Consider the following 25,619-nt stretch of genomic DNA (forward strand, 5'->3'; position numbering starts at 1 on the left):
TCTATTAGAGCCCTGGTGTCGATACCGACATACTGGCACGTGAGCCTAACGGGCACTTCGAGACAGGCTGTGGGTGGTGTGGATGAGGCTAGTGAACTCACCTCGTGCCGATGTGATGGAGAGGGTCGAGTCGGGAAGTTGGCTCACAGATGACCGGCCTGGCCGCAGTAGAGGCAGAGGTGATTGGTGATGCGGCGATTAAGCTCCTCTTGAGTGAGGTGTGCCCGACCAATTTGCATGGGTTCGACACTTTCGCTGAGGAGATGCATCGGGACAGAGTGTTTGGCCCCCTGGGTAGGTCACCTGGAGCGAAGGAGGTTGTCGATGCGGATCGCCAGGGTGATGAACTGATTGAGCGATACGCCCTCATCGCGACAGGCTAGCTCGGACTGCACTTCCTCGTTCAGTCCCCGATGGAAGAGCAGCTTGAGCGTGTCTTCAACCCAGACGATCTGTGTGGCGAGGGTGCGGAAGGACAGCGTGAAATCCGCCGCTGTCCGGTTTCCCTGACGGAGTGTTAATAGTTGCTCACCTGCGCTCTTACCACTCTCTGGGTGGTTGAAAACCTTGGACAGATGTTGCCTGAAGGTATCGAAGGAGATCTGACTCAAGCCCTGGTTGGTCCAAACGGCGGTGGCCCATTCGCGCGCTCTTCCCGTGAGCAGGGAACACACGAAGAAGATCTTGCTCTCGTCAGTGGGGTAAAAAGCTGGTTGCTGGGAGAGGTAAATGGAGCACTGCATAATGAACCCTTTGCATTCGGAGGGCTTACCGTCAAATTTCTCGGGCAGTGCTAGTCGGTGGGAGGCGGTAGCACCGAGGAAAGGCTGAACAGCGGGCGTTTGGCTAGTGGAAGGTGCTGTGGGCACGGGCTGGGGTGCGGGGTGCTGCAGCCCTTGGATGGACCTCATTACCTCTTCCATCAGTGAAGTGAGACGGCTGAGTTTATGCTGATGGGAGGCCAACAGGTTCGCTTGGGCGGAGAGTTCTTCCGACACCCGGGAAAAGACCGCTGGATCGGTGCGTTGCGAAGTCTTCTGTAATGCGGACTCAGGTTGATTGCGATCCATGAGCAGTCTTTTATTTAGAGACAGGGTTAAGGTCAACAAACAGGCAAGGTTCAGATATGGGGCAGACTGGAGTGTTAGAGGCAATCGAGTTCGTGGTCAGGCAGGCAGTGGATTGAGGCAGGCAGCAGATATCGAAGACGGGTAGACAGGCGTAGGTAACAAGGGCTGGCGGCAGGCAATCGTGGTCGTAGACAGGCAGGGTAAGAACACAGGAGATCAAATAGCAGGTTGATAAGTAAACGCTCAGTAATGCAGCCGAAACAAACAAGACTTTGCAGTGAAGGCACAGACACGCGTGATTTAAATAGCGTGGCGATAATGGGGAACAGCTGCGTGCAATCGAGCCAGGTATGTAGGGTTATGGGAAGTGTGGTTAGAGGTTAGAACTCGGGTGAATTAGATCTCCGGTGGTTGGTTGAGGAGCGCCTTCACTGGCGTTACGTGACAATAGTACTAAAACCATTTAGGAGAGAAGTGCATTAAATACTTTGAGCAAAGGCCCTAGTGAAGAAGTGTGCTTAGAGATACTTTTTATAAGTGCTAATTTAGTCAGTTGCTCGTAGGCTATGAGGGAGAAAGACACATTTACCTATTTTTGTACCAGTAAATGTCTGAAATTGCATTAGTTTAAGATAAATCTACATAGCATATTTTTTACCTACAACATTGATTGCTTTTAGATTTTAGGTAAATAGTTATAAAAATAGCAATTTTAATGATGATACAAAATGTAATTTAAAAAGACAAAATAGATGTTTTTGTTTTCAGCAAATAATCAGATGCCACTCAATAAATTAAACCTGCAGCATTTTAAGGTTATGTAACAAATGGAATCCCTTGAAATAACAGTTGCCTAATGTGTTTCAATAGTATTTCAGCCACAACAAGGGTGGAGTATTTCAGCCACAACAAGGGTGGATTGGCCATCGGGAGCACCGAGCATTTTCTTAGTTGGCTGCTGGGTAATTTGGGCTGGAATTTTTTTTACAATTTCAAAGTTTTCATTTGCAGTTCTGGCACAATGTGTGGGCGGGACTAACAAAGAGGAGTTCTCATTGGCTTGTGAGATTTTTGAGTGACAGCTATTTGACCTGGAAGAAGATTTGACCTAGGGGCTCTGGTTCAGGGTTTGCATGTAAAAGTGTGAGAATCTGTTAGAAGGCATCATAATTAATTCGTGTTTAGTGATATATATATAGGCTTCTGTTCGGACGCTCTTGCTTACTGCTCACGCTTTGCTCTATCGCTTTTATATTTTCATATTTTATCTCCTTTAATCAACTAATTTTAACTTAAACAAATCAGCACAGTGCTCAAAAGCTTGGACTACTACAAAAAAAAAGCAGAATTCTTTTATCCGACCAGCCTCCCACTGAAAGTTTTCATTCCAGGGAAGGGAAAACACAACGCCTACATTCAAAAGGATAAGAGAAAATGCCTCTTCTGGAATCTACTTGCTGCGCTAACTGCCACAGACTTTTACAAAGGATTGCAGTTCTTGAAACAAAGTTATTTACAGGACCATCAAACCAGACGGAGCACACAACAGAGCTTCGTCGTGGACGCCCTCAGCATACAGCCGGTGAGTCACATGAATCTAGTGCTCCTCGACAGGCCATACTGAGTGTAGAGAAACAAGCCGATCGACTTACAAATCGATGGCAAAAACAGGGAGCGAGACCAAAAGGCACTCAAGACATCAGATTGTCACGAGCATCTCATATTGCCGCAGTAGCATCCTCTGCCCCAGATACGGCTGTGACAAGGAGTGCAAACACTGGTTTCCTACCACCGCCTATACATCTTGAGAACAGATTTGAAGTATTAATGAATGAGGAATCCCCAAACGTGAAGAATGTGATCGAACACAGACTGAATCAGCCAGTAGCTAACACTGATGTTAACTGGCGCTCAAGGTCGAGCAGACAGCGGCATTCAGCTCAGAGCACAGCCGGGCCCAGGACTCTGATAGTGGGTGATTCCATAATAAGAAACATTAGCAGCAGGGATACAACTACATGCTGCCTTCCACAAGCAACAACCTCTGATGTAAACAGGGAACTTAAGAACATTCTGATGAATAAGACTGCAAATCGACTCATCATTCATGTGGGGAAGAATGATATTCATAAAGAGCAGTCAGAACTCCTTAAGAAGGATTTCAATTAACTTTTTGAAACACTTAAAAGACTGAAAGTTCAAACATTCATCAGTGGACCACTTCCAGCAAGAGGAACAAACAGGTTTTCACGGTTGCTTGGGCTTAATACATGGCTGCAAAAACCTGCAATATAAAAGGAGTGAACTTCATTGACAACTTCAATCTTTTCTGGAGTCAGAGGCAACTGTTTCGACAGGATGGCCACCACCCAAACAAACTTGGTTCAAGAGTGCTAAAGGACAATATCTACTTCTCCCTCAATCATCCTTCTGCAGTGTGTGCCAATCCACTCAATCTGAATGGCACACACACACACCTGGACACAGTATGAATGACCACAGGACTTCACTTCAGCACCTGAATGGACATGCAGTTGACAAATCACACAAGGACAATGATAACACCACTCAGCCACAACAATTTCTGCTCATGGAGACAATCTCATCTGAGCCCTGCCCACAAAGTTCACCACAGACAGACTGTGACATATTAGAACTGCTCCAAGATTCAGCACCCAAGGACGACTCTCTGGAAAACACCCAGGGAAACCAGGACAGCATATTACAGCCTCCGATAACACCAGAGCAACAGCTCCTCTCACCAAACACGTTATCCCTCTCTCCAGCATCTCCACATCTGTGCTTCTCAGAGAAAATGGAAGAACTGGTGTATGCTGGAACCAAACTATCCCACTCTTTTGCTGCAAGCCCCCAGATATCAAGCAAAAAACGTCAGGCCCCTCAACCACCTGCGGGCACATCTCGCCCTCCCCTCCTCCTGTGAGAGCTCTTCGACCTCTGCCACAACGCCAGGGCTCACACCCTCCTCCATCTGCTCGAGGTGAACCAAAAACAACTGATATCAGCTCTCAGTGATATGTGTCGGGTCCCCGCTATGATAACAGTAACTTTCTCAAATGTTTACAAAACAAGCTGGAACCCAGTGTGCCTGTATCTTTCTCTATTGCTGTTCAATCGAATCACATGATAGAAAGTCTAAGGCCTTCAAAAGCCGTACAGCAAACCCATCTAATCTGGTGCCTATTACACGCCAAACTAAGATTGCTGTGGGGACAAAAACTGTTAAGTTAGCACTTTTAAACATCCAGCTCACTTAAAAATAAATCACTTCAAGACAACGACTTAATAAGCACATACAACCTGGATTTTATGTTTCTAAATGAAACTTCGCTAGAAGACAGCTGTAGTGCAACAGTCCTTAATGAAACATCCCTCCTAACTTTACTTATTTGAGTGTCTGCAGAGAAGGTAGGAGAGGTGGGGGTTTAGCTGCTCTTTTAAAGATGTCTATCAATGTAAGCAAATATCATTTGGGAATTACCCGTCTTTCGAATATCTGGGTTGTGTGTTAAAAGGTGCTCCACGCATTTTACTTATCATTATTTACAGGCCTCCAAAATACTCTCCAGCCTTTGCTGAGGACTTTACAGAACTGTTATTAACAATTACCTCAGAGTTTGACTGTCTTGCCATTGCTGGAGACTTTAACATTCACATAGATAATGCAGAAAACAATATGGCAAAAGAAATCATAACTGTTTTAAAAACTTTTGATCTGACTCAGCATGTACATGGACCCACAAACAATCATGGACACACTCTAGATTTACTTATCAGTAAGGGTCCAAACATTTCATCGATTGTTATTAAGGATGTAGTACTGTCTGATCATTTCTGTATTTTCTATGATATATTGATCTCTCCTGCCAGTGAAGCTAGATCTGTGTCTGTCAAGAAGAGATGCTTAAATGAGAACACTAGTGTACTATTTATGAAGGCTATATCTTTAAGGAAGAAGAGTGGAAGACAAACTCAACCTTGGAGAAACTCAACAGCAGTGCAAAATATGAAAAGACAATGCAGAAAAGCAGAGCGTAATGTGGCGGAAGACAAAACTTGTAGTCCATTATAACATCTACAAAGACGGCATCCATGCTTTTAATATGGAACTAGGCAAAGCTAGACTTTCTTCTCGAATATTATAAACAGCAACTTAAACAAAACACAAACTCTTTTTGCTACTGTAGAGAGACTGACAAACCCCCAAGCCAGATTTCCAGTAAAATGCTCTCAGACAGCAAGTGCAATGAGTTTGCTTCTTTCTTCTCTGAAAAAATCAATAATATCAGAAAGGTGATCAGCACATCCTTGAGTTGTGCTGGGGTCAGACAAATCAAACCACAACCTGAGAAAGTAGTTACTATGTCTGATTTCAAAGAAATTGATGGCAAAATTTTGGAAGAAACCATACAGCCCCTTAAAACATCAACCTGCGCCCTTGATACACTTCCCAAATCTTTTTTCAAAAGTATGTTCAACTGTTTAGAAGCAGATCTCCTAGAAGTGATAAACTCTTCACTTCTCTCTGGGAGTTTTCCAAACTAGAAAGTTTTGGAGTTTTCAGGGAGTTTTCCAAACTCCCTGAAAACTGCAGTTGTCAAGCCCCTCTTGAAAAAGAGCAATCTGGATAAGACCATATTAAGCAACTATAGGCAAGATCACTGAAAAAGTTGTCTTCAATCAGCTGAACAAATTCTTGAACTCAAATGGATACTTTGACAATTTTCAATCTGGTTTCCGATCGCATCACAGCACAGAGACAGCTCATAAAGATAATAAACGATATTCGCTTAAATACTGATACAGGCAAATTATCAGTACTGGTACTAATCGACCTCAGTGCTGCATTTGACACTGTTGATCACAACATACTTCTTGACAGGCTGGAAAACTGGGTGGGGCTTTCTGGGATGGTCCTAAAATGGTTCAGGTCATACTTAGAAGGGAGAGGTTATTATGTGAGTATAGGAGACCATAAGTCTGAGTGGACGTCCATGACATGCGGAGTCCCTCAAGGCTCAATTCTTGCACCAACTCCTGTTCAACCTGTATATGCTCCCAATGAGCCAAATAATGAAAAAGAACCAAATTGCTTACCACAGCTATGCAGACGACACACAGATCTACTTAGCCCTATAACCTAACGATTACAGCCCCATTGACTCCCTGTGCCAATGCATTGATGAATTAAACAGTTGGATGTGCCAAAACTTTCTTCAGCTAAACAAAGACAAAACTGAAATCATTGTGTTTGGAAACAAAGATGAAGTTCTCAAGGTGAATGCATACCTTGACGCTAGGGGTCAAACAACTAAAAATCAAGTCAGGAATCTTGGTGTGTGTGTCTCTAGAGTCAGACCTTAGTTTCAGTAGTCATGTCAAAGCAATAACTAAATCAGCATACTATCATCTGAAAAATATTGCAAGAATTAGATGCTTTGTTTCCAGTCAAGACCTAGAGAAACTTGTGCATGCTTTCATCACCAGCAGGGTGTATTATTGTAATGGACTCCTCACTGGCCTTCCCAAAAGACCATAAGACAGTTGCAGCTCATACAGAACGCTGCTGCCAGGATTCTGAGCAGAACCAGAAAATATGAACATATCACACCAGTCCTCAGGTCTTTACACTGGCTCCCAGTTACATTTAGGATTGATTTTAAAATATTATTACTGGTATATAAATCACTCAATGGGCTAGGACCTCAATATATTGCAGATATGCTCACTGAATATAAACCCAACAGATCACTCAGATCATTAGGATCACATCAGCTAGAAATACCAAGGGTTAACTCTAAGCAAGGGGAGTCTGCTTTTAGCTATTATGCCAGCCGCAGCTGGAACCAGCTTCCAGAAGAGATCAGATGTGCTCCTACAGTAGTCACATTCAAATCCAGACTTAAAACACATCTGTTTAGCTGTGCATTTACTGAATGAGCACTGTGCCACTGTGTGTCCGACTGTTTGTACTGTATTTTATTTTATTTTATATTCTAAACTGTTTCAATTATTCTTATTTTTTATTTATATTTTTTATTCTTATTTTAATCTCTTCTATGTAAAGCACTTTGAATTACCATTGTGTATGAAATGTGCTATATAAATAAACTTGCCTTGCCTTGCCTTTTGGTTTTGTATTTTATCAGAATTATTTCTATGACTATTTTGTCATGATAAGTTTTGAGGAGCAACACAGACGAATGCCTTAATCATCATCAGCAGGACAATCGAGGCAGACTGAGGTAAGCCAGTGTAATTAAGACAAGCTAATAAATAAATATATGTTATTGCTTTTCAGCTAGTATGAGTCCCTTAGATCAGGAGTTTTCAACCTGTGGGGCTAGGGGGCGCCAACATTTGTTAAGGGAGGCGCAAGCACCTGTTAATTCAGAGGCATACTCTAGAGTGACAAAGCTGCGAATGTGAGCTAGCAAATCTTTAGTCATCCACTAGAGGGTGCAATCTGATTAGTGCCCCAGCTATGCTGACAAACATTATATATCATTGTTGGCTACGGTTATGGCAGAGTTGGTGTGATCAAGTTCGAGAAAAATAACTAAAAACAAAATGGATGGATGTCTTGTAAAAAGGAATACCAGTGATGGTAAAACAGATAAACCAACTGACAAAAAAAGAGCAAATTATTTTACTGACCCAAAGTGGCTTGGAGATCTTGCATACCTGTCTGAGATTTTTGAAAGACATAATACCTTTAATTAGTCTCTGCAGGGCCGAATTCAAATCTACTAACAATGTCTGACAAAATTGTAGGCAGAGTTGAGGTTGAGTTGAGGGCAGGTTGAAGGGGTAATATAGACGTGTTCCCAACATTGGATGACTTTCTCATGGATAACGGGCTTAACTGGGATGTTACATAAAAAGAAATCACTCTCCATCTGCAAGCCCTGTATGCTCATTTCATGAAGTAATTTCCTGAGCAGCATAGTTGGAACCAGTATGACTGGGTTCATAACCCCTTCATCAACAGTGCAGTGAGTCTGTCATCAGATCAGCAGGATGCCCTTCTGGACCCTTCAAGTGACTGCAGTCTGAAGGCACTGTTTGACTCAACCACACTGTCAGAATTCTGGCTGTCAGTGGAGATTGATGTACTTTTGCCTTTTGCCTCAACTGGGCTTTGCGAAGCCACATTTTAAATATTTACTTACATCAAAACAAGTACCGCTTATTAACAGTGGAAGATGATTTACAGTTAGCTGTGTTGGGTATTGAACCACGTATTGGTTGGCCGTCACACTGAATTCGGTTAACCGTTTATATATAAAATTTTTCAATGTAACTAAGGTTATGCACACTATATGCAACTAAGGTTATGCAGCACATTTAAGTAATATGTTAATGATGTTCAGTACGCATTACTTTTGTATTTCTTTGGGAGTGAAATTAGACAAAAGTGTGGGGGCGCATGTCCTACAAGGTTGAAAACCCCTGCACTTCAGGGTTGTTTGTGGTTAGATATTAGAGCAGGAAATGGTTTAGAACTGTCTTGTTTGGGCTATTTAGAGTTGGAAATCCCAGTTTTTGTTAATTGTATGCCATCTATGGGTATCCTGCTAGTTAAAGTGATTTGCAAATGCAGTATAACAAAATTAAAACCCCTGGTTTATTAGGTATGGGTATAAAGGTTTTTTATCAAGAGTTCTTTGAACAGCATGGACCCAGTCTCTTTGATATTCCTACTTTGCAGGATTTGGCCCCAGGATGGAGATGAACTCTGAGGCACTGTCAAGTTGAGGAGGCTATAGGTAATTCTTCTGAAGACTATAAGGTAAAAGTACGGGGTGGGGCTCCAGTTTGTGTGGCTGCAGGTGCCTTAACATTTGTACTAGTCACATGTCCTAAGGTTCCCTCGAACCTTAAATTTTTAGTTAAACCATTAGATTTTGAGGAGAGCGTCTTGCCAGAGAGGCTGTTGGTATCTACTGCCATTGTTACATCTGAGAAGGGAGTTACTTTTGTACTTGTAAACAACGTCAGTCATTCCGATGCTTTGCTGGGTTATAGCAACTGATTGTGTAGCTAATGTGGTGTCTGAGCAGCATCCACAAGCTGAGTTCTGTGAATACTAGTGGCAATGAGTGTATAACCTATGTTACCTCACAGCAGGTCGAGCATGTGGAGGAAGAGGATATGGATTTTCAATTTTTTATGCATTAGAGGAGACTGAGCAGCAGAAGGCTAAAGCTTTATTAATCAAATTTCATTCGTTGTTTTCTAAGGCTGATATGGCTGTTGGGTGTACTAACCTGATAACTCACGAAATTCCTCTTGAATGAAACTCCAGTCTGTCAGCCCTATCGTTGGAGGAGGAGATGGAGAGCAATGATGCAGTCAAGTAAGGCTCTTTATTTCTCTGCCTTCAAAACTCTGCGTGTACTCTTCTCAGAGCTTTTCTCAGTTCAATCAGACCAGTGTCAACAAACTTCGTCAACATAAACTTCTCTGAGACTTCAGCTTCACAGTACATATAAACTTCAATATAAACTCTTAAGCTTCACAATAAACATTTAATAAGCCCCATTTTTAGTGAGATCAGTCAGTGGGCTGTGACGTCCGAATAAATAGGCACAAACCTCCTGTAATAGCCAGCCAGCCCCAGGAACTGTCTCACCCCTTTTTGGTCTTGAGACTCAGACTGGACCAATCGCTGTGGGGTTCCTCTATTACCCCCATATCGAGCATACGCTGATAACTATTGTAGGGCTCACAGTTTAGGAGCGGGTTTGGTTATTAGCAATAATTAATAATTATCATAGATAATCATTAATTATTAAAATCAATAGAACATTGATTTGAATCAATTTTAGTTTATTTTTAATCCTTTAAATCAACAATCATCAAATTTAACAGAATATTAATTATTATCAAAGATTATAATTAATTATTAAAATTAATAGAATATGAATTAGGATTAATGTAGACGGGGCACCACCCTGGAATCAGGGACTAATAACCAGACCGTATAACAGTCTCAATGTTAGATTGTTCTCTTAGGAAATTTGATGTCTGTAGATCATCAAGATTAAAAAGGGACAACAAAGGGTTGAATTCGAGCACTGGCATCCCCTGCCAGCCTTTGACACATGTGTATGCAAACAAACCAAAATACTTCTCTTTTAATTATAACAAAGTTTATTGAAAATATAATATCAATTAATAATCAATACAATGCAGTCAATAAACTTCCGTCATTCAACGACAAACTAAACAGTGAGATGATTAGATATAGTAACCAAAATAAGCCTATAACACATGAGAGGACGGTATGTGTGTGTGTGTGTGTGTGAGGAGTGACGCGCACAAAATGGCGGACGTGACTCTCATGGAGTGTACGTCACGCGAGATTTCCGGCCAGAGAGTATGGCCGCGAATATGGGCGGAGTGAAGCCGGTTAATGGCGTCTGCCCGTGTGCAGCATGTCTTTCACTTGTACGTCTTGTGTGTGTGTGTGTGTGTGTGTGTGTGTGGTTAGTACGACAGAGAGAGAGAGAGAGAGAGAGAGAGTGGCGGCGCCGAAGCCGGTTTCGCGATCATGGGAGAGAAGGCAACTGTTATGGATAAACAGTTTGCCGGTCTCATCCGCAATGGCGTAAAAACACAACAGTCCAACGTAGTTGGATTACAACACAGAAAACTCTCTTTTGTGATAACAGTTTGTTACATCAATAGCTTGACTATTATTAGCAACAAATGAGCGGACTCCGAGGTCCGTAAACTGTACATACAATAAACTTGATCCACAAGAATAACACACCTAAATATCCTATCTCTGCCCAGACGTTAACCTCTTAATTGAATCAGCTTGAGGCGCATGTAGAACGTGTGTTCATCCGTCGTTCGACTCTGACTCGGTTCCTTGATGCTCGAGTGAAGATGGGAGGCCGTTTTCTCGCTCTGTCGGCGGCGGCTGCTGATTCTCGACGGCTGGTGGAGAAATCAGCGACATTAACTTGACTGAAGAGGAAAGGGGATCCTTCTTTCTTCACTTCTGCAGACAAACGGATGAAGGTGTGGATTGCTCGGCGGTTTCCTTTGGATCCGTTAATAGTGTTCGGTGGAACACAATGTAATCTCAACTCGTCCAGCGAGATGGAGATTGTATGTCCGCAGTTTCAAGTTACACGTTACTACCTTTTGCAACGAGGCATCACCTGAGAGCAGTGATGACTGCATCTGTGCACGGCGGCGAAGTCACTGGAAGCGAGGTACAGAACAATTTTCGTGGTATTTCTACTCCTGATGACATCATAGTTCTTTTGAGTGCCTTATCCAATAGGAGTTGAGAGTTCGATCCTTTGGAATTTCACTCAGTTGTAAAGTGAGCAAGGCTTCTTGGGATTTGTAGTCTGTTTTGTACTCCCTTTGTTTGATTTTGGCGCGGTTTTTATCAGTAAGATTTATGACTTAGTTTTTGTGGGCCTCAGTCAGGCTTTACGTCTGTGTTAGGCCTGCCTTTGTCTTGTATCTGAATACATGAGGCCCTACACTATTTTCATTTTGTGCCCGCAGCCGAGCTTGGAGCAAATTATCCTGTGTTAGTTGCCCCAGTTGTGGAGTTTTGCTCTAAGATCAAGAACATACTGAATTTCATTCTTGCTTTTTGAAGGTCCCTCGTGCCAATCTTTGCAGATGACGCCAAGCACTCCACGTAGGTGCTGCCCATACATCAGCTCGAATGGTGACAATCCCGTGGAGGCTTGTGGGACCTCTCGTACTGCGAATAACAGGGGGTCGAGCCATTTAGCCCAATTTTTAGCATCATCATGCACAACCTTACGAATTATGTTCTTCAGGGTTTTATTAAATTGCTCCACCAGGCCATCTGTCTGCGGATGGTAAACGCTGGTGTGAATCAATTTAATACCCAATAGTTAATAAAGCTTGCTTAGTGTACGTGACATAAAGGATGTTCCCTGATTGGTGAGGATTACTTTTGGAATCCCCACCTGGGAGATTATTTTGATTTATTTATTGTGTTGCTTCCACAACACTATGTGCTGAGATGTTGCTCAGAGGCACTGCTTCCGGATATCGCCTTGCATAATCGACTAGGACTGATACAAAGTGATGTCCGCGTGCTGACCGCTCTAATGGCCCGGCGAGGTCCATGGCAATTCTTTCGAAGGGGACCTCGATTAGCGGAAGAGGGTGCAAATGCTGATTTTGGGGTGGCCGTTGGGTTCACCAGCTGACATTCACAGCACACCGCACACCACCTGCGGCCATTAAAAAAGGGCTATTAAGTGGTTCAGTGCTTTTCTTTCCCCTAGGTGACCTGCCATCAGATTATAGTGTGCCACCTGGAAAACCATTTCTATCGGGACGACACGCAGGCTTGAGTGAAGTCTGAGATGCCAGTTATTTGATAGATGCACTCCGTCGAGAGCCCCTGGTTGAGCAGAATCTTTTCTTTAGGCCGGCATTGCTGTGCAGTGTCTTTGTTGAAAGATAAACGACATTTGATATGAAAACTCTCCAGCGAGGGAAAGTTGTTTGAGGTATCTTTACCGAAGGGACAACGTGTGTAGACGGTATTCAATGGAAAGGAGGAGGCGAGAACCGGCTTGATAATACGATAATGGCGATGTTAGCGTGCAGTCCCTTCATTGAAAGACATTTGGTATGAAAACCCTCCGGCGAGGAAAAGTTGTTTGAGGTATCTTTGCCGAAGGGGACAACATGTGTAGAGCCATACGATAATGGCGACGTTAGCGTGCGGTCCCTTCGTTGAAAGAAAACAACATTGAAATGAAAACCCTCCGACGAGGGAAAAGTTCTTTGAGGTATCTTTGCCGAAAGGTGAGCAACATGCGTAAAGCCATACGATTATGGTGACGTTGCGTGCAATCCCTTTGTTGAAAGAAAACATTTGATATGAAAACCCTCCGACGGGGGAAAAGTTGTTTGAGGTATCTTTGCCGAAGGGGACAACTTGTGTAGAGCCATACGATAATGGCGATGTTGCGTGCAGTCTCTTCGTTGAAGACATTTGATATGAAAAACCTCCGGTGAGGGAAAGTTGTTTGAGGTATCTTTGCCGAAGGGGACAACGTGTGTAGAGCCATACGATAATGGCGACTTTGCGTGCAGTCCCTTCATTGAAAGACATTTGGTATGAAAACCCTCCGGCGAGGGAAAAGTTGTTTGAGGTATCTTTGCCAAAGGGGACAATGTGTGTAGAGCCATACGATAATGGCGACGTTGCGTGCGGTCCCTTCATTGAAAGAAAACAACATTGATATGAAAACCCTCCGACGAGGGAAAAGTTGTTTGAGGTATCTTTGCCGAAAGGTGAGCAACATGCGTAAAGCCATACGGTTATGGCGACTTTGCGTGCAATCCCTTTGTTGAAAGAAAACATTTGATATGAAAACCCTCCGACGAGGGAAAGTTGTTTGATGGTTATTGTGGCAGGGCGGAGGGCGGGGCCAGGTCGTGATCATACACACCCGGTCCCGTATTAGGCTAATTAAGCCTCCGAGGTATAAAGGTCGACTGCGGGGTGTCGTGCGGGAGAGAGAGATCGTTAGCGGTCATGTCCGTCGTGTGTGTTTGTGTCTTGTTTTAAGTTGCTCATTAAAACTATCATTTATATTATCAAGCCGGTTCTCGCCTCCTCCTTTCCATTGAATACCGTTACACACACATGACGGACATGTCCGCTAACGATCTCTCTCCCGCACGACACCCGCAGTCGACCTTTATACCTCGGAGGCTTGATTAGCTTAATACGGGACCGGTGTGTATGATCACTACCCGCCCCGCCTCTGCCCTGCCACAGTTATCTTTGCCAGAGTGAACAGCATACATAATGCCATGCGATAATGGCGATGTTGTCATGCCATACCTTGTTGAAAGCCATCTCGTTATGGTCGAGCTTCCAGCGAGGGCGGCTGGTTTGAGCAATACCTATCGCGAAGGAACCGTGCTTGAGATTATGGAAGTCTGGCGAGGGGAGGGGGACATAGTTATGTGCTGTCCTTGCCAACGGTGAGCTTGCTTGAATTGAATCATTGTGTAGGTAAGGATGAGCTGGGGAAGAGCCACCAACCACCACCAGATATGCATGAGAACTTATGGCTGATGGAGAGTTGAGCTTGTTTGATGATTTGGGTCAAGTTGACTATTTCAGGTACGATTGGGAGAGCAGCGGCCGAGCATCTTCATTGTAGATTCCAGTATACCTTGAAGGGTGCCCGTCGAGCTGGTCTGTGGAAATCCTGCTAGGCGAGGGAGGGGTCAGAGACTACGTTGAAAAACACGGAATGTGTCTGGCTGGGATGATGAAGTTATAGGAAATGCTCTGCCATGTCAGACGTCTCATAGGGGACATGATGTTTCGAGGAAGGCTAGACTTTATTGATTGTAGTAACGACTCGTGAATTGTCGCATGACTACGATACGCTTGAGTTTCTGGAGGAAACCCATTTGATGCTGGCCGTGATGATGGGTGTGGAATAAGAAGGCCTATTTTAAACCATATAGGGTAAAGAACCATTTAATTGGGGGTAGAGGGAAGGTTGTTTGCTGGACCGTATGATGAAGTGCTGTACTGAATGGCGAGGAAGGATTTGAAGCTTGGGTCTCGGTGTCATTTCTTTCTTCCCTCCGCTGAGCCACATCGAGATTGGGATTGTAGATCGAGAACATTTGTTAAATACATTCAATTATGAAATATCTAGCAATGGGATTACTTACGAAGAGAGCGTCTGGAGCGTAGGAAGCTGTATTGAAGAAAGTATAATTCTGGCCATTCCCTGTGAACCATGGTCCTAGACGGCAACCCCTGAATCCTATGGAGGGAGCCATGTCCGAGAAATAGGGGCGTGTCATACGGAGATTCTCGCCAACCATCATCAATTGGTGGGTAGGAGAAGCTGTCTATGGAATGAGCTAGTGTGAGGAGGCGTAAAAACGGTGGAGTGGCCTTGAGGAATGATAAGCATGGCAAAATTGAGGTGGCCTGATGGTGCTGGAGATTGCGTTAGGAGACCCAAACTGACCAGGGAACGACGTGAAAATAGACCTGATCCTGTCATGTTTCTTTAGGGGGAAGCTTGCATGGTTAGAGAATGTGTGTGATGTGTAGAATTCTAGAGACGTGGCTAGTTGTGTTTTTTTTTTTGGGGGGTTTCTCTCTCGCGCTCTCTCTCTCCTCCCACATATTCCTCGAGCTGGAACAAATACGGTGAGAAGAATAATGTCTCAGCTTCATGAGAGTTTAGTTGTTGGCTGTAAAAGGAACATGAGAGTCTTCATGCACTCCCGGCATAGAGCCCTGAAAATGCAGTGGACAGTTTAGTTTTTGAAGGAGGTGTGCCCCAAAACATACAAAAATGTGTGCATGTTTGTGCAAATCATCTTGCACGAGACTGCTTTGTGAATGTGTGTTGATATGAATCGGGACCTTCAAGAATGTGATTCTCGAGCATGGATCAGTTCCGGCTGTTCATGTCCCACCTTTACGACCTGAAGATGCAGTATCGCACTTTATATTTTGTGAATATTTGCAAATCTCCTTCCGAATGTGCTTGATAGCTGATTCGACGGCTGATGCGCCAAGTTACCATTATCTCTGACATATTCCGGAGACCAGATACACGCACTCCTAAACATGTATGGCTGAATTCCGGCATTTACGCTGTCGATCATATTGGTTCTGATTAGTTGTTGCTGCAGTGGTCTGACCACGATGAGTGAATGATTTGTGAAGACATGCCAATGAATTTCTGCTCTTTGATGATGCCTGAATGATAATAAAATGGAAGTATGCCATGAGATGGGAATTACTAGCTGTATGACCTGATCATAGCGAAATGCCTTACGCTGGGGGTAGATAATCTGCTGAATAGGGGAAGCGGTGCAGAGCATACCGCCAGGTGTCAGAGGCGCGCCGCAACAGTGGTGCTAGCGATGAGAACACGGAAGTACGTCTGGAGTAAGAAAATGCAGCGTTTTATGGATCGCGTAAATGCGCCCTTGGAGGCGCTCTGGGAACCTCATCGAATGTTGTACCGAACGAAGTAAATTCTTTCACAAGGCTTGGTGAAGGCTATATTAACCCGTTGATACATATTTGTTTGCGCTCGGGAGTGACGTCACTCTGCTTACGTTTAATATATTTGCATACTGATATATGCATGCATGGATATGCGATTAATGTTAACAGATTATACGTCTTTTCGAAGGTCTAAGTGTTCGACATTGATATCCGATCTCTGTTGCATGATAGCAGTCCTCCAGAAACAGCAATTTGTTTATTTGTGCCGGAAGTGTGGATGACAACATGCAATATCAAAAACGGGACTTCATACCTTATTATACGCCAGATGAATCCAGTTCAGCCTGCTTGGGTCAATTGTCCGTGACAGAGTTCATTCTATAACGTTCAGTAGCACTTTTGTACGTAATTATAAATCTTGATATGTTCTCCATGTTTACATGAGATCTCGCCTGGAAGAATAACACTTCATCGTCGTTCTTTGACAGACTATGCAATCTGAGCAGCATTCCTGTTGTAAAACTGTATATTATCTTATATATGAAGTCTTCTAAACAGAATGAGCCCATCTCAAAGTCCAAAACTTTTTTTTTTTTTTTTGAGATCGTAGTTTTTTGCTTTAAAATAACAACATATATTAATTCTGAAACTTGAGAAGTGAAGCCCAAAGTGTCTTCTTTCAAAAGATACTGCAACTGTGTCCATATTCCAGGGGAGCCAGTAGATACAGCCATTTAAGTTGGGTATGTAATTTGCATGGTTTGTGCTTGGGAAGGGGGCTACATCAACAGGTGAAACTGTGATGTCATACTCCCTCGGAATGCTCACATCATGGGCACAGTCTTCCTAGTGAGTAGGGCATAGGGATGATGAATTGGATTGGAACGCACGCTACGTGATTTGGGCGAAGGTGGACGCAAAATGGGGAATCTTGCTGAATGAAGTAATGAGAGCCCGTGATGATAAGCGTTGACTGTACATGATGATATGCCTGAATAATTATCTTAATTCCCGATGGGGAACGCTCGGGAATTAAAAACCCAACTAGGAGAAGTATGGTGTGTCCTTAAAAAGATGGTTGGTGTTTACAGAACTCAGAATATTCCAGTCATATGAGATGAAGGGAAAACAGCAGTGACGCAAGTAGATAAAGCGGAAATGTTAGCTTCCACCTTTCAAAAGGCACACATTTCAGATAACCTAGGAATAAATTATAAGAAAAGGAGGGAAGAAATTTTAAAGCAACATCAAGATATTTATAAAAAAAAAAACTGATAGTCAAACAGCTTTGGATGCTGCCTTTAATATGTGGGAACTTAAAAGAGTATTAATGAGGGTTAGAAGTACTGCACCTGGAAAAGATAGAATTTGCTATATTATGATTAAACAGATGGTGGAAGTAATACTTCAAGTAATATTGGATCTTTTCAACAAAATTTGGATGGAAGGACAACTATCGTTATCCTGGAAACAAGCTATAGTAATCCCTATTCACAAACCAGGGAAAGATTCTGCAATAGCTGGAAATTATAGGCCGATAGCTCTGACGTCTGAGAAAGAACTTTGATCCTTTTTATCTCTGCAACAGATTTTTAGGCAGCAATGATTTTGCCACACATCATTTTCTTTGCAATGCCTACTAATTATTTTGCAATGCTCCTTTTAATCTGCATTTCCATCACGTGTGAGCTCGTGATACCGTTTTGCCTTTGCGCTTCACTTTTCTGTGCGTTTCACTTTATGGCACTGTTTTGACGTGGGGGTGGAGTCAGGGGATTGGGGCGTGTACAACGGGCTCGGTGATGCCTCCCTGGAAGTTACGTCATTAGCTTGAGACACGGCTCAAACATCATGGCCGAGCAGAGGCATGCAGGTGGATCTCATGTATGTAAAGTTGATTGTTTCCTTTTATTTAATTAGCATTAAATGTGCTTTAACAGCGTTTGCTTCAGATAAAGAAGTTAGAGATCAGTTAAAGCGGTGGATTTATTAGCCATTCTCGCTAACATAGCCAGCATCTGCAGTTTTTCTCTCTCAATTGATTGGACTATTGATTGATTCTTATGTTTACTTTATAGATTATAATTGTCTATACCATAGTATGTTGTCTTCTAAAAAATTGTTACATTTAGATGTAACATTATCACTGTTAAAGGAGACAATAAATAGATGACAAATAAAAAGTTAAACGATCAGTAACAAACGTGCATGTGTTCTGTCTTTAAATATAAAGTTTTGAAATATAAAATGTTTACATCCCCTATATTCTTAACCCTGAGTTATACAGCTATGTGGCATGGTCGTGTGTTGGTCTGCAGGAGAGAGAGAGCGGTAAGGCTTGTCACCTGGTTTGTAATTATCTCTAACACCTGTGTCTTGTTGAAGTGATACGGAGAGAGACATTTAAAGGGACGCCAAGTGTCGAGAGGAGAGAGAGAGTGGATCCAGAAAGCTCCACAGACTGAGTGTGATATTGTTTTGTTTATGTTTACATTTCTACAGCGGTGACCGTCGTATGTTCGTGGAAAGAAATTAAAGTGCTGATTTCAAACCTGCTTCGCTGTCTTCTGACTCCTCCATTGCTCAACGAACCTGTTCACAAGCTACTTAAGTCCTTACAATGCTCACAGTGTGGGATTTTTAGCCAACCTGAAGTTGATTTACAAATTCATGAGAGTGTTAAAAAGGACAAATTGATATTAAGAGCTATAAAATTTAATATATCAGAGCAGTTTATTATGCATTTCTTCCAATATACACAGATGGATCAAGAAATCCAGAGATAGGTCGTACTGGATCAGTATTTTATGTTCCAGAATCTAAAATAGGAAAATATGGGAGATTAACAGATGGGACTTCAGTGTATACAGCAGAATTGGTGGCAATTCAGATGGCTCTTAGTTGGGTGGAAGAAGTGATGCCAAATAAAGTTGTGATATGTTCAGATTCAGTGGCATCACTTATAAGCCTACAAACATATAAAAGAGTTAGATATGATATCTACACTCACCTAAAGGATTATTAGGAACACCATACTAATACTGTGTTTGACCCCCTTTCGCCTTCAGAACTGCCTTAATTCTACGTGGCATTGATTCAACAAGGTGCTGAAAGCATTCTTTAGAAATGTTGGCCCATATTGATAGGATAGCATCTTGCAGTTGATGGAGATTTGTGGGATGCACATCCAGGGCACGAAACTCCCGTTCCACCACATCCCAAAGATGCTCTATTGGGTTGAGATCTGGTGACTGTGGGGGCCATTTTAGTACAGTGAACTCATTGTCATGTTCAAGAAACCAATTTGAAATGATTCGAGCTTTGTGACATGGTGCATTATCCTGCTGGAAGTAGCCAGCAGAGGATGGGTACATGGTGGCCATAAAGGGATGGACATGGTCAGAAACAATGCTCAGGTAGGCCGTGGCATTTAAACGATGCCCAATTGGCACTAAGGGGCCTAAAGTGTGCCAAGAAAACATCCCCACACCATTACACCACCACCACCAGCCTGCACAGTGGTAACAAGGCATGATGGATCCATGTTCTCATTCTGTTTATGCCAAATTATGACTCTACCATCTGAATGTCTCAACAGAAATTGAGACTCATCAGACCAGGCAACATTTTTCCAGTCTTCAACTGTCCAATTTTGGTGAGCTCTTGCAAATTGTAGCCTCTTTTTCCTATTTGTAGTGGAGATGAGTGGTACCGGTGGGGTCTTCTGCTGTTGTAGCCCATCCGCCTCAAGGTTGTGCGTGTTGTGGCTTCACAAATGCTTTGCTGCAATCCTCGGTTGTAACGAGTGGTTATTTCAGGCAAAGTTGCTCTTCTATCAGCTTGAATCAGTCGGCTCATTCTCCTCTGACCTCTAGCATCAACAAGGCATTTTCAGCCCAAAGGACGGCTGCATACTAGATGTTTTTCCCATTTCACACCATTCTTTGTAAACCCTAGAAATGGTTGTGCGTGAAAATCCCAGTAACTGAGCAGATTGTGAAATACTCAGACCGGCCCGTCTGGCACCAACAACCATGCCACGCTCAAAATTGCTTAAATCACCTTTCTTTCCCATTCTGACATTCAGTTTGGAGTTCAGGAGATTGTCTTGACCAGGACCACACCCCTAAATGCATTGAAGCAACTGCCATGTGATTGGTTGATTAGATAATTGCATTAATGAGAAATTGAACAGGTGTTCCTAATAATCCTTTAGGTGAGAGTATATAGAAATATTGAATATTTTGTATAGATTAAGGCAAGCTGGAACAATAATACAATTTGTTTGTGTACCAGCACATGCTAATATACCAGGAAATGAAAGATCTGATAAAATGAGTCACTTAAACTAAACATCCCTACTATTACAGTCGCATTAAGTAGGATGGAAGGAAAAAGTATCATTAAAGAAGCTTGCAACCAGAAATGGCAAATAAATTGGAATGAATGTAAAACAGGAAGACATTTTTATAATATACATAATACTGTAAGACAAAGTATATTGACACAAAATTTAAATAGAGACGATGAGGTTATTTTAACTTTATGGACTGAGACAGCCATGGATCGGGCCCTTAAATGTACAAAATAAAAGTATGCGATAAACAAAACTGCTGTGTGTACATTGGTACACATGCCACATATGTGACCCGTCACGGAAACCAGTGACACAAGTCGGCAGCACAACTTGTGAGCAAAATGAGAAACAAGTGTTTTTTCCAAAATTGGTGATTTCCGCTTTTTGCAGAATCTGTTAGTTGAGATCATGAAGAAGCTCTCCATGTTTGAGATAACAGTATTGGTATATTTAAAAGCGTACATTTTGAGGTTGAAATCGGCTTGTTTTTCGGAGATTCTAGCATGCAGTAGGGGCGTGTCATTGTCTGTGTGTATTTCCAGTACTGAATAGCCGCGGCGCTTTTGCCCCCGCCCCTAACAGCGTGGCTACTTATTATGCAGCTCTAGCCGGCTCTATCTGATATCAAAATTCAATGAAGATGGACGCCGCAAAGAATGTCGCAGACGAAGCTGAACCGTGGTCGTTACAACGAAAATGTTTTGAAGTACTTCTTCGACAAGCCGGATGCTTATGAACAAGCTGCTCACTGATTCTGAAGACGATCTGAGCGACGATGAAAGTGGCATGATAAGACTGAATAATATCCCTAATCTACAACTGAGCGAAGATGAAGACGAGGAAGAATGTATCGGACTGGCGCCATGCGAATTATTGGACATTTAGAGGCAAACAGACGCACAGTGCAAACTTCGGAGATGGTTACATCCACAAAGAAGACCCCGACAAAGAGAAAGTGTGCCCGAACGACTTATTTCATTGGAGGCAACGAGATCTGCAAGAATACTTTTCTGTTTCTTATGGGGTGAGTTTCCATAAACATCAAAGTTTGTCGCTTTTTGTTCATTCTAAGAACACGCATCACGTTATCTCATGTTTAGTCCATGTTTACAGGGGGAGCTTTACAGGGGTATGGCTTATCTAAATGAGATGTAAATGAGCCCTATTGTCACTCCCAGCAGCAGAGAGAGGTGAGAACTGCACAATCTTTTGAGGCCGTTTCTCCCCTTTTAGCTTTTTGAGTGCCTACCTTCAAATGGCCACAACTTCTCCAAATATTGTCAGATTTCCATGTGTTACAAATCGTTGGAAAGCTTGGAGACTACACTTTCAGAATCTGTGAATAACTCAAAATGCCCCAAAACCGACTTGTGTCCCTACTTTCCGTGATCGGTCACATATCTTTGGAAAGCTACATTTCTTGATTTTCTATTGATATAAACCATTTTAAGATACAATCACAACAGCAGGTACAATCTATATCTTTGTCAGACCACCAACATATAAACAACCAATAACAAAATTTAGGCAACTCACCTATGAAGCCTCATAGTATTCCACTGATCCATAACTTCCGACAAAAACGGTGTTGTTTCATTGTCAAATGTCCAAACGATCAAATCAAGTAAAATGTTTAGTCCAAATCAAATTATTACATCAATAAATATCCACAGACTCTTGTTGCATCATTTCAAAGCACCTGGAAGCTGTACCTAATCTTTCACATATTATCGGTAATAACTAAATATCCGGTATCAAAATGGAAGCACGCACTCTGACCTTTCGATTGACACCTCATTTAACCCAATAGGAGCTTCCATGTCCTGTCCAAAGCCTTCAATACCCAACCACAGTCTGTGTCGAATGTAAGGGCATACCCACTTTCCTTTGTTTACTGATCAAACCAATTACATTGAAGAGTGGAAATGACTGACGCATCGTATAGCCAATGAAATTCTGAAAACAGTGATATGCGGCTTTAGTGGGATGATTAGAGCACGGTTCTGTAATGTGTGAGCTAAAATTGCCTTGCCATTACGGAGTGTTTTGTGCGTCTGTGCCTAAAAGTATTGGAGAGCTGTTTTGGAACTGTTTACACATTTGGCGATTTAAATATGGTGAAACAGACGCTAAAAACAGGATTTTCACCCCAGGATGTGATATAAGAAGGCATTTACAGTGAAAATGATGAGTTTGGAGATGAAATTTCTGAAAACATTACGGATAATTCGGAGGCAGAGGAAATGTTTATGGAGAGATGAGACATTGCTCTGGACAAGTAAGTGTTTTCTTGTGTTTTATAACATATATTACTGTATATTCCGCATAAATAAGCTTTAGTTTGAATAATGAATACACATTTTGTAATTACCCTTTGTCGTGTGTTTCCTCAGTCTTTGAACCGTTTGTGCGTGTTTTTTGTATTTGTTTGTGCGTGTGTGAGGTTTTAGTTCATTGTTTGTTTCAGATCTATTGACATGCTATATAGATGTTTTGTATATTTACTGTAAATATGTATTTATATATATATATAAATGGACACGAAATACATATATAAATAAATCAATAAATATAAGTTGAAAATAAGAATATATGTTGTGTTTGACAGTCTATTTGTTACAATGCGGGAGGTGGGGGAGGGTAGGCCCATCTATTTGTTACAATGCTGAATTCATTGGGGAGGTGTAGGCCCATCTATTTGTTCCATAGTACACTGGCAAAGTATACAGTATTTACAGTAAATATACATACAATAATACATATTTACACAGTCGAAAAGAAAAACTAATATATATATATATATATATATATATATATATAGAATACAGAAAAGATGGAAAAGTTGTGTCTAGCTTTGTAAATTACATTTATTTATTCTCACTGAATCAGATAGCGATTGGGAGCCGGATGCGGGCCACATAAAGTGGAGCAGCAGGACAGCACCTCATCAAGAGAGGAGGGCTTTCAGAGAGACCCTTGCTGAGGAGCTGGCAGAGTTGGGGTCTCACTCCACAGCCAGACCATGTATCTCCTGCTCCATGAAGAGCACATCACAGGCCGTTCCTGTGATGTGCCTTTGTGCTTTGTACCCAAATGTGACTGCTACAATGACTGGCATGTTGCTAGAAACATGTACAATTTTATAATGGTTTGTAAATACTTTGTGTAAAAATTAATGTAAATAGTTTGTTGTGTATTTTTTATATAAACAAATTGTCCACCATAGCACTAGTTTTGACTCTTTTATATGCACAACATTTAGTTTCAAGAAGGAAAAGGCACTCTAATGTGTTTATGCATCAGTTACTCTGTGTCAGCAAAACTAATAGTGGATCTGGATATGGAATATGATAGCTCTAAGTGTCATCTTTCATTAGAGCCCAAAATTATGACTGTACGTTGAAGCGTTCAAAAGTAGTAGCCTTTTTGTCCTAGGTTACCAAAGGGTCCTTTTGGAGTATCCAAAAGGCACTTTTGTAAAACGCCTGGGTGTACTCTTAGAAAAACATGTGTAAAATATTAATTTTTTATGGTATTGTTATAACATTTGAACTTGGACTAGGTAAGGCTTCATGCTGTGATCCCATTGTGTTTTCAAGCTAATAGCTACAAGTTATAGTCATCTGCAGGCATCTGTATGCAAAAAAAAGTTCAGGTAGGAAAAACAAACTTCTATTTCATTGTGTTCAAACTTCTATTACTCAAAATCAGTAGCACTTACAGTAATTCTGACTGCTGGGGAAAAACTTCAGAGTGTCCCCTTTCAAATGTGACCATGCATGTACTCCAAACGGTTCAAGAACAGCTTTAAATTTACTTTGGGTATGCCTTGATTAGGCGTTTTAGGCTAATTTTACAGGATTGGGAAGCGGTTTTAACAAGACTAAGGATGGGACATACAAAACTTAATTCTACACTTCATATTATAGGGAAACATGGCTTATGCGAAATATGCCAAGTAAAGGAAACAGTTGAGCATGTGTTGTTATTTTGTCCTAGGTATGAACAAGAAAGGAATGAGTTAATAAGAGAGCTACAGGAAATGGGATGCAAAGAATTTAAAATCAATAACATATTAAACACAAAACAAGGAAATTGTAAGGTCAGTTTTAAAATTCATTAAGCATAGTGGTCTTAGGAATAGAATATAGACATCTTTTAACATACATCTAGACTGAAATCACTTCACACTCCAGCACAGGTGGCGGCGGTATGCACCATAAAGTTGGTATACAACCCGCCAATAAATCCATAGAAGAAGAAGAAGTGCATGTCAGAGCACAAACCAAGCATGAAGTCCAAGGAATTGTCTGTAGACAATTTTATCGAGGCTTAAAAAAGTCTCACACTCTATTTCCCTCAAACCAGAGTGCAGTCACACAAGCTAGCCTGTCCCATTTCATCATGTAGCCAAAGTAGGCCACTCAGTCCACTATCCAATGCCATTTTTATGGGGCTGCACTCTGCAGAACTTGGGACCAAACCTCTCCATCCACACTTAACTAGGAAGGAGTAAAAGATCCCAGTCCTCTAGCTATCACTGTTCCTGGGGGTGGGTGACAGAAATCAACTCATTTGTAATAAGCATGTGCATGCAAATGTGAAGCCTTGCGTGATGCAGAGTACAATTGATTATCCATTGAGTAGAAGATATATATATATATATATGCTTTAACAAAACACTATTAAAAGTAACATAGTAATATTTATCCTTCGTTGCCAGAGGAACTCACAGACAATTCCGGTAGCCTGGAGCGCTATCTGGTGGTGTGTTGGAGCAGACAGCGGGTTTTTAAACCACCAGTTGAGTCTATTTGCTCTTGCAGCCAAGCACTGAGGTGCTCGTCGCTCCTGTCTTCAAATATAGCTCTTATATGTCTTCTCTTGGCAATAACTTCACATATACATTATATGGAACCATAATCATCAAAAATGCTACTTCTATTTGGTTAGATACAGTGTACTAAAGATATACTTCACCAATAAGTAATAAGAAATTGGTTACATTGATAATAGGGGAATATGTCAAAAATAACAAACAAAACACCCTCTAACTCCTTTCTTGAGATGCTACCTATTTTGTTATGTAAAATGAAAGTACAATAGTCTTGCTGTCTCCCTTACTATCAAAAACATGAGAAAAGTC

The 25,619-nt window shown here is 41.9% G+C and overlaps 1 protein-coding gene across 5 annotated transcripts in view; it reads right to left on the reverse strand.

Moving 5' to 3' along the window:
* The window catches only part of LOC127619619 (DNA topoisomerase 2-beta-like), a 150,078-nt gene that overhangs the window by 107,611 nt on the left and 16,848 nt on the right, over positions 1-25,619 (reverse strand). The gene's annotated exons all lie outside the window — the stretch shown is intronic.

The sequence above is a fragment of the Xyrauchen texanus genome, chromosome 26, assembly GCF_025860055.1.
Source record: "Xyrauchen texanus isolate HMW12.3.18 chromosome 26, RBS_HiC_50CHRs, whole genome shotgun sequence".
Taxonomy (NCBI): Eukaryota; Metazoa; Chordata; class Actinopteri; order Cypriniformes; family Catostomidae; genus Xyrauchen; species Xyrauchen texanus.